Below are 7,825 nucleotides of genomic sequence, written 5' to 3'. Positions count from 1 at the left end.
CTCAAGTTCAGGCACGACCAACCCCTTAGATATCAAATGTTAGGCAGGTTGAAACGCCTGAAAATAGGATGGCCCAAGTAAACTTAGGCCAACATCAAGGTTTTCGACCACCAGAACCTACCCCAAATAGGGAAGAGGAATGATACAGAAGTTAGCATAACCCTAGGCCTGTAATGGTATAGAGAAATCAGGAGCTGACCAAGTGCTTCGACATGTCCAACAAAATAACTTTGGGGGGCATAACAACATAGCTAATGTGGTTGAATTTTTGTGTGCCCAAAATGACCTTAATGTTGGGCTCCATATACCTAATCTTATTTCCCCTTTGTGAGAAGACGTTCGACAAACAGAACATCCCAGGGATTAGAAAGTCCCTAAGTTCACCAAATTTGCTGGTGACACCAGTGAGCCTATGGTCGAACATGTCGCTAGGTATCAAACTAAGGATGGCGACATAGAAAACAATGAGAATTTGAAAATGAAGTATTTTCTAAATTCTCTAACGAAAAACACTTTCACTTGGTTTACCACACTCCCTCCACACTCTGTGCAAACTTGGAGTCAATTGGAGAGGATATTCCATGAGTAATTCTACATGGGCCATTCCAAAATAAGCCTTAAGGAATTGGCTAGTGTTAGGCGAAAAGTCCCTGAATCAGTTGATGATTATTTGAACAGGTTCATACTTCTTAAGGCAAAGTACTTTACACAAGTCCCTGAACGCGAGTTAGTCGAAATGGGTGCAGGAGGCCTAGATTATTCTATTACGAAGAAACTAGAAACTCAATACCTTAGGTACATGGCATGATTGGCAGATAGGATTCACCGGGTCAAACACTTGAAAGCTGAAAAATCCAGAACAAATAAGTACCATAAAAAAGAAAAGGTCGCATATGTAGAGACACATGACTATCTCTCAGATTTAGGCGACGAGTATGTCAAAGAGAGTGAGGTCAACATTGCTGAACATTAACCAGGACCTCCTTATGTCTGTAAATTGCAGAAGCCTTCAAACAAGAAGTATCATGTCGAACCAAGAAAAAAATGATAAATTCATCACTAAAACATACACTTTTGATATAACTAAATGTGATTAAATATTTGACTTACTTTTTACTGATGGGCAGATTATAGTGCCTCCGGGCCTGAAAACTCCTCCCATTAGACCAAATTATAAAGGAGAGGTTTTTGTAAGTACCATAATTTTTTGGGTCATAAAACTTCTCAATGTTTGATTTTCAGGGGTTTGGTGCATAAAGCGTTAAAAGAAGGAAAATTGCAGTTCGGCGAGAATCCAAAATCTTTAATGCAAGTGGATGTTGATCCACTCCAAACTAAAGAAGCTTACTATGCAGAGTCGGTCGAAAACCACATGGTTAAGGATATTGATGGCTTCAACATGGATGTCGAGAAAGCTTAACAGATTGCTACAGTTGCTAATGAAGAGACGCAACTGGTACACCCTCAGGTTGAAGAGGTACTGGTTGATTTTTTAGAGAGATGCAAGCTCAGTGACTCCAAAACGATGATATGCCCTAGGTATAGCGCTATTTTCGGCGAGGAGGAAACAGAGAAGCTTGAAGAAACCATAATGCATGATCCCATGAAGAGCAAGGGAGTAAATTCGACTGATAGCTTCATTTTCGACCAAAGAGGTGTTCCTTGCAAAAATGAAGAATATCGTAGGAAGTTTCGACAGCCTCACCAAAGAACCTATCGCCCTCCTACAAACGTACCCCAAGGAAAGTGGGTAAAACCTCTGAACCAGAGGGGGTGAATCAACCAAAATGGAAAGTGGTTGACCCAAATATAGGGTTGTCAAACCATAAAAATCCTAATGTGTCAAAGGGACATTCACACATCCCTCAAAAATACAAGGGAAATAACCATATGACACAAACGCAATAGAGGCATCACCAAAGAAAGAAGAAGGTTGATCGTGAATCGTTTGCGACAAAGTGTGAAACCCTTGTGGTAAAATGTGATGTGGTTGGGTCGAACAGTCTAAAGAAACCTTTCACAAGGAGACTGGGTGAAGAAGACAAGAAAATAGCCAACCACAGACTATCCTTGAAAATTGCACCTTTTGGAAAAGGTGATGTTAACATAAGGAAAAAAATCTTGAGTACACCCCTCAACCAAAGGAGAAAACTTCTGAATATACTATTCATCCAGGTGATGATATGGTAGAGGACAACTTCTACACAGAGTCTAAAGAAGATCTTCTAACAGACTGTGTCATAGTCTATGAAGCTTCTTTGTTATTACGTCATGAATAATGGTGCAGTCGAGGAATAACAAGCCATCTTTAAGAAGCTTGGTGTTAGGATGATGTATCATCTGAAACCTTTGTTCATAAAGGCTAAGGTGGATAAACTATATGCCAAAACAATCTTTGTTGATGGAGGAACGACTATCATCATGATGTCGCATTCCCTATTTAAGAAAATAGGCAAATCAAATGTAGATCTACGACCTCACAACATGGTTCAGTCAAATTATGAAGGTAAGACCATTCATAACTTAGGGGTGATTCAGGTCGAACTATCAATTGGCACTACAACTAGGCCAACATTATTTATGGTAATTGCGTCTAATCAAAACTACAACTTTTTGCTTGGACATGAATGAATCCATGGCATAGGTGCAATCCCTTCGAATTTGCACAAAAGGATTTTCATATGTAGCCAGGATGGCATAGTAGAGAACATTGAGGCCGACCAAATATATTATACTGCTGAAGTCAATAAGGTTGGCAGTAAGCACTTTGATAGAAAATTGACCAAGATCTTACCATATTATGCAGTAGAAGAAGTTTATACTCCCTAGAAAGGCGTTACATACTTTCTGAACCTCCACCCCAATCATGGATTCATATGGGATAAGAAGGATGCAGAGGACCATATTGTCGAAGAAAGTGTCGCACCCACTGGGTGGACCATGGTAGATGATAATGACTACTGAGTCTAACTCTTTGGTTTGAATTTCAGCTTATATGGCCGAAAATAGACTAAATCCATCCCTTGAGGCAGAAGCATTGTAAATTATGGCTCTTGAACCCATTGTCGAAAATTATGATAAATACAAAGGCAGCCAATTTGGACAGACAACAGCTTCAGAAAGTTGGAGGCTGAAACATTGCAAAATATGGATCTTAAAGAGGGAAGTGTCGCACCCACTAGGTGGACCATGGTAGATGATAATGACTACTAAGTCAAACTCTTTGGCTTGAATTTCAGCTTATATGGCCAAAAATTGAGTAAACCAGTCCCTTGAGGCCAAAGCATTGCAAAATATGGCTCTTGAAGGCATTGTCGAAAATTATGATAAATAGGGAGATGGCCAATTCGATTAGACAACAACTTCAGAAAGTTGGAGGCTTAATTGTATTTACGACAATGAGCCTTTAGGGTTTAAAAAAAACCCGTTTGATTCTACAAAAATGATGCAGGCCCAAGATCCTTTTGAGGAAATAGATCTGGGTGATAGAGCAATGAAAAGACCAACACACATCAATGCTAAAGTCGAACCAAGCATGAAGAAAAAGTTGGTCGAATTACTTAAAGAGTTTAAGGATTGTTTCAATTCGGATTACAATAAGATGCCAGGGCTGTGTTGAAGTATGGTGGAGTTAAAGCTACCAATTCTACCTGGTAAGAAGCCGATGAAGCAATTACTAATAAGGTTTTCACTAGAAGTTATGTCAAAGATCAAAGAGGATATGGAAAGGCTTCTCAAGAGTAAGTTCATTAGAATAACTAGGTATGTTGAATGGTTAGCAAATATTTGCATTTTATAAAGAAAAATGGAACTCTTAGAGTATGTATAGATTTTAGAGATCTGAATAATGCTACACCTAAAGATGAGTACCTAATGCATCTAGATAAATGTTAGTATATTCAACTATAGGTCTTGAATATCTAAGTATGTTAGATGGATATTCAGGGTGCAACCTGATTTTTATAGTTGAGGAAGATGTACCTAAAATAGTGTTTCGATACCCATGTGCTTTAGGAACTTATGAATGGGTAGTAATGCCCTTTGGGTTAAAAAATGTCGGGATAACCTATCATAGAGGTATAAATTCGATGTTCTATGACTTCATTGAAACATTCATGCAAGTCCACATTAATGACATAGTCATAAAATCCTCGTCTGAAAATGGTCACTTGGGTCATCTTCGACAATCCTTTGAGAGGATTAGGAAATATGGACTAAAAATGAACCTATTAAAGTGTGATTTATGTGTCCATGCAAGAGATTTATTAGGATTTATGGTGCACAAAAAGGCATAGAGATTAAATAAAACAAAAAAAAAGCAATATGGGATCTCAAGCCTCCTTTGACAAAGAAACAACTCCAATCTTTGTTAGGGAAAATAAACTTCCTGAGAAGATTCATCTCTATATTAAGTGGAAAGACTCAGACTTTCTCGTCATTATTTCGACTCAAGAAAGAAAGTGACTTTAGATGGAAGAGCGAGCAACAAGAGGCTTTCGACAAAATTAAATACTATCTGATAAAGCCTCATATCTTGTTACCTCCAGGTAGAAATAAGACTATGAAATTGTACATAGTTGTATCAGATTCAACCATAGGAAGTATGTTAGTCCAAAAGGATGATAATAGCATCGAAATAGCCATTTTATTACCTCAGTCGAATCCTAATTGATGTAGAAACTAGGTATAATGCAATAGAAAAATTATGTCTTTGTCTATACTTTTCATTTACAAAACTTAAGAATTCTATAAAGCATGTTAACGTTTATGTCTATTCTCATTTTGATGTGATCAAACACATGTTGTCGAAACCTATATTTCATAGTCAAATAGGGAAGTGGGTTTTAAAACTCACTAAATACTCACTAACTTATTATCCTTTGAAATAAATAAAGGGCTAGATTATTGCATACTTCATTGTTAACCACTCAATGGTCAAAGCAATATAAAGTTGTGTAGAGACCAAACCTTGGCAATTATGCTTTGACAGTTCTAGGAATCATTATTAGAAAATATATCCTCGGTGACACAATATTTCAATGACCTTTTTTCCACCGTCTTCATATCACATTTTTTACGCGCATGTTTCTTTTTATTTTATTAAGAAGCTTTTCATCACGGTTCCTTCAAACAAACATGGTCATAGAGTTTGGATGACAAGCTTTGAGTCCCAGCATAAATATTTTTCCTTTTTTTCAATAAAAGTAAGCATGTGTCCCTTCATGTTTATTATTATTTAAAAATTGAAAGTATAACAACTATGATTATTTCACTCAATCATGGTTATATGATCTTGATTTTACTACAGTTGAAGCTTGCAACCGTTGTGAAATTGATTCCCACAAAATTAAAACATAAAAGGTACTTTATTTAGTTCATAACACACAAGGGTGCCCTAGAAAACGAGACAATAGCGATAGTGAAACCTTCACCATCTTCATTAATTTATGGAAACAAATATCATTTATGGGAAGGAAATCGTTATCTTCTTCTAATTACGGTATGTTACCATTCTCTCTCTCTCTCCCTCTCTCTCTCTCTCTCTCTCTGACTATTTTTAATGTTTATGTCCTTTATAAGAGTTATTTACCATTATCCCTCTTTGACGCTTCTGAATGTTTATGTTCTTCGCTAGGAGGTTGTGTGTGTTGACATTGTCATGTGTATTGTTCATGTTTGCATGTTCATGTTTTATTTAGATTTTGTGAATATGCTTTAGGTTTTGGTGTTGGATTATGTTTTATTCATACATTGTAACGCTTCTGAATATGTTTATATTTTGGTGTTTCCATGGTCATGTTTTATTCAGACATTGTCATATGCATATAATCATATTAGGATGTTGTGTGTGTAGCATTAGATTGTCATTCACATTATTCTTTTGATATAAATTTCAAAATTTGTTATAGATCATAGTTGGATGAAAGTCAATAGATTTTGTCTGGTGTATGAGAAAGGAGTTCTTGAATTCCTTGAATTTGCCGAAAAAAATGTTCCCTATAATAATGATATCTTTTATTGTCCTTGTGTTGTTTGCGGAAATATAAGAAAACAGTCAAATAAATAAATATTACATCACCTATGTTGTGATGGAACATGTCAAAGTTATACAACATGAACGTGGCATGGAGAAGTGGATAATAATCAAAATTTGAAGTCACAAATTAATGAAGATGATAATGATGATATGGATGATCGACTAGAAGATATGATTCATGATATTGGAGAATCGTCTTATATGAAAGCACTAATTTATGATACTTTATGTATTGATAAAGATGTGACTTTATATAAGGGGAGCGCCAATTTTACATGATTGTATGCATTGTTAAAATGGTTTAATCTTAAGGCAAAGTGTGGGTGGTCGTATAAAAGTTTCCCAAATTTGCTTGTTTTGTTGAAATAAATGCTACCAGAAGATAACAATTTGCTGGATCGTTGTTATGAGATCAAGAAGAGACTGTGTCCATTGGGTTTGGAGTATGTCAAAATACATGCATGCCCTAAAGATTTCATATTATACAGGAAAGAGTATGAAAATTTGGATCAATATCGAGAATATGGTGAGTCCTGCTACAAGTTGAAGAACAACAATGGTGATGACAATGACAATGTTAGTAAGAAGCTTCCTCATGCTAAAGTATTATGGTACGTGCCAATAATTTTGAGGTTAACGATATTTTTTCTAATGCGAATGGCACAAGAATATTAGATGGCATGCATATGAAAGAAAATGTGATGGAAACATTTGCCATGTACCTGATTTTATGCAATGGAAGAAAATTGATTCATTGTTTCTGGATTTTGGCCTTGAGCCAAGAAACCTTAGGATTGGGCTTGCCACAGATGGAATGAATCCCTTTGGTAATCTGAGCACTAACCATTCTCCATTGCCTGTTCTTCTCACGATTTACAACATATCTCTTTGGTTTTGCATGAGGCGCACGTATATGATGTTAAGTATGATGATTTCTGGACCAAGATAACCTGGAAACGACATAGATGTTTATCTAAGTCCCTTAATTGAGGATTTAAGACTTTTGTGGGATAAAGGTGTTGACATTGATGATGCATATTCTGGGGAAAAGTTTAAGATGCGTGTAATTTTATTTTACACAATTAACGACTTTTCTGCATATGGTAATTTGGATGGATATAGTGTGAAAGGACATAAAGCATGTCCTATATGTGAATATGATACCTGTTTTCACCAGCTTAAGTTTGGAAAAAAGACTGTCTACCTTGGGCATTAGAAATTTCTAAAACCCAATCATCCTTATCGTAGACTAAAGAAGGCTTTTAACAGAGAGCGGGAGTTTACAAGAGCTCCTAAATCGTTAACTGGAAATGAAGTTTATCAATGAAAAAAGCAACTTAATGTTGTCATTGGAAAGAAAAAAGACGGTCCCATTGAGAAAAAATATTTGGAAAAAGAGATCGGTGTTCTTTGATCTTCCATATTGGTCTAGATTTGATATAAGATATTGTCTTTGATGTGATGCATGTGGAGAAAAATGTGTGTGATAGTTTGATAGGAACACTTTTAAACATTCTAGGAAATACTAAAGATAATAAGAATTCCCGTTTATTTATGATAGAGATGGGTATACGACAACAGTTGGCTCCAGAATATAGAGGAAAAAGATCTTATTAGCCTCTAGCATGTCACACTCTATCTAAAAAGGAAAAGAAAAGTTTTTGCGAGTGTTTGCATGATATCAAAGTTCCCCAAAGTTACTCTTCAAACATCAAAAAACTTGTATCAATGAAATATCTCAAGTTATTTAGCTTAAAATATCATGATTGTCATGTCTTGATGCAATAA

The sequence above is a fragment of the Lathyrus oleraceus genome, chromosome 1, assembly GCF_024323335.1.
Source record: "Lathyrus oleraceus cultivar Zhongwan6 chromosome 1, CAAS_Psat_ZW6_1.0, whole genome shotgun sequence".
Classification (NCBI taxonomy): Eukaryota; Viridiplantae; Streptophyta; class Magnoliopsida; order Fabales; family Fabaceae; genus Lathyrus; species Lathyrus oleraceus.
Note: the sequence above shows the minus strand (reverse complement) of the source record.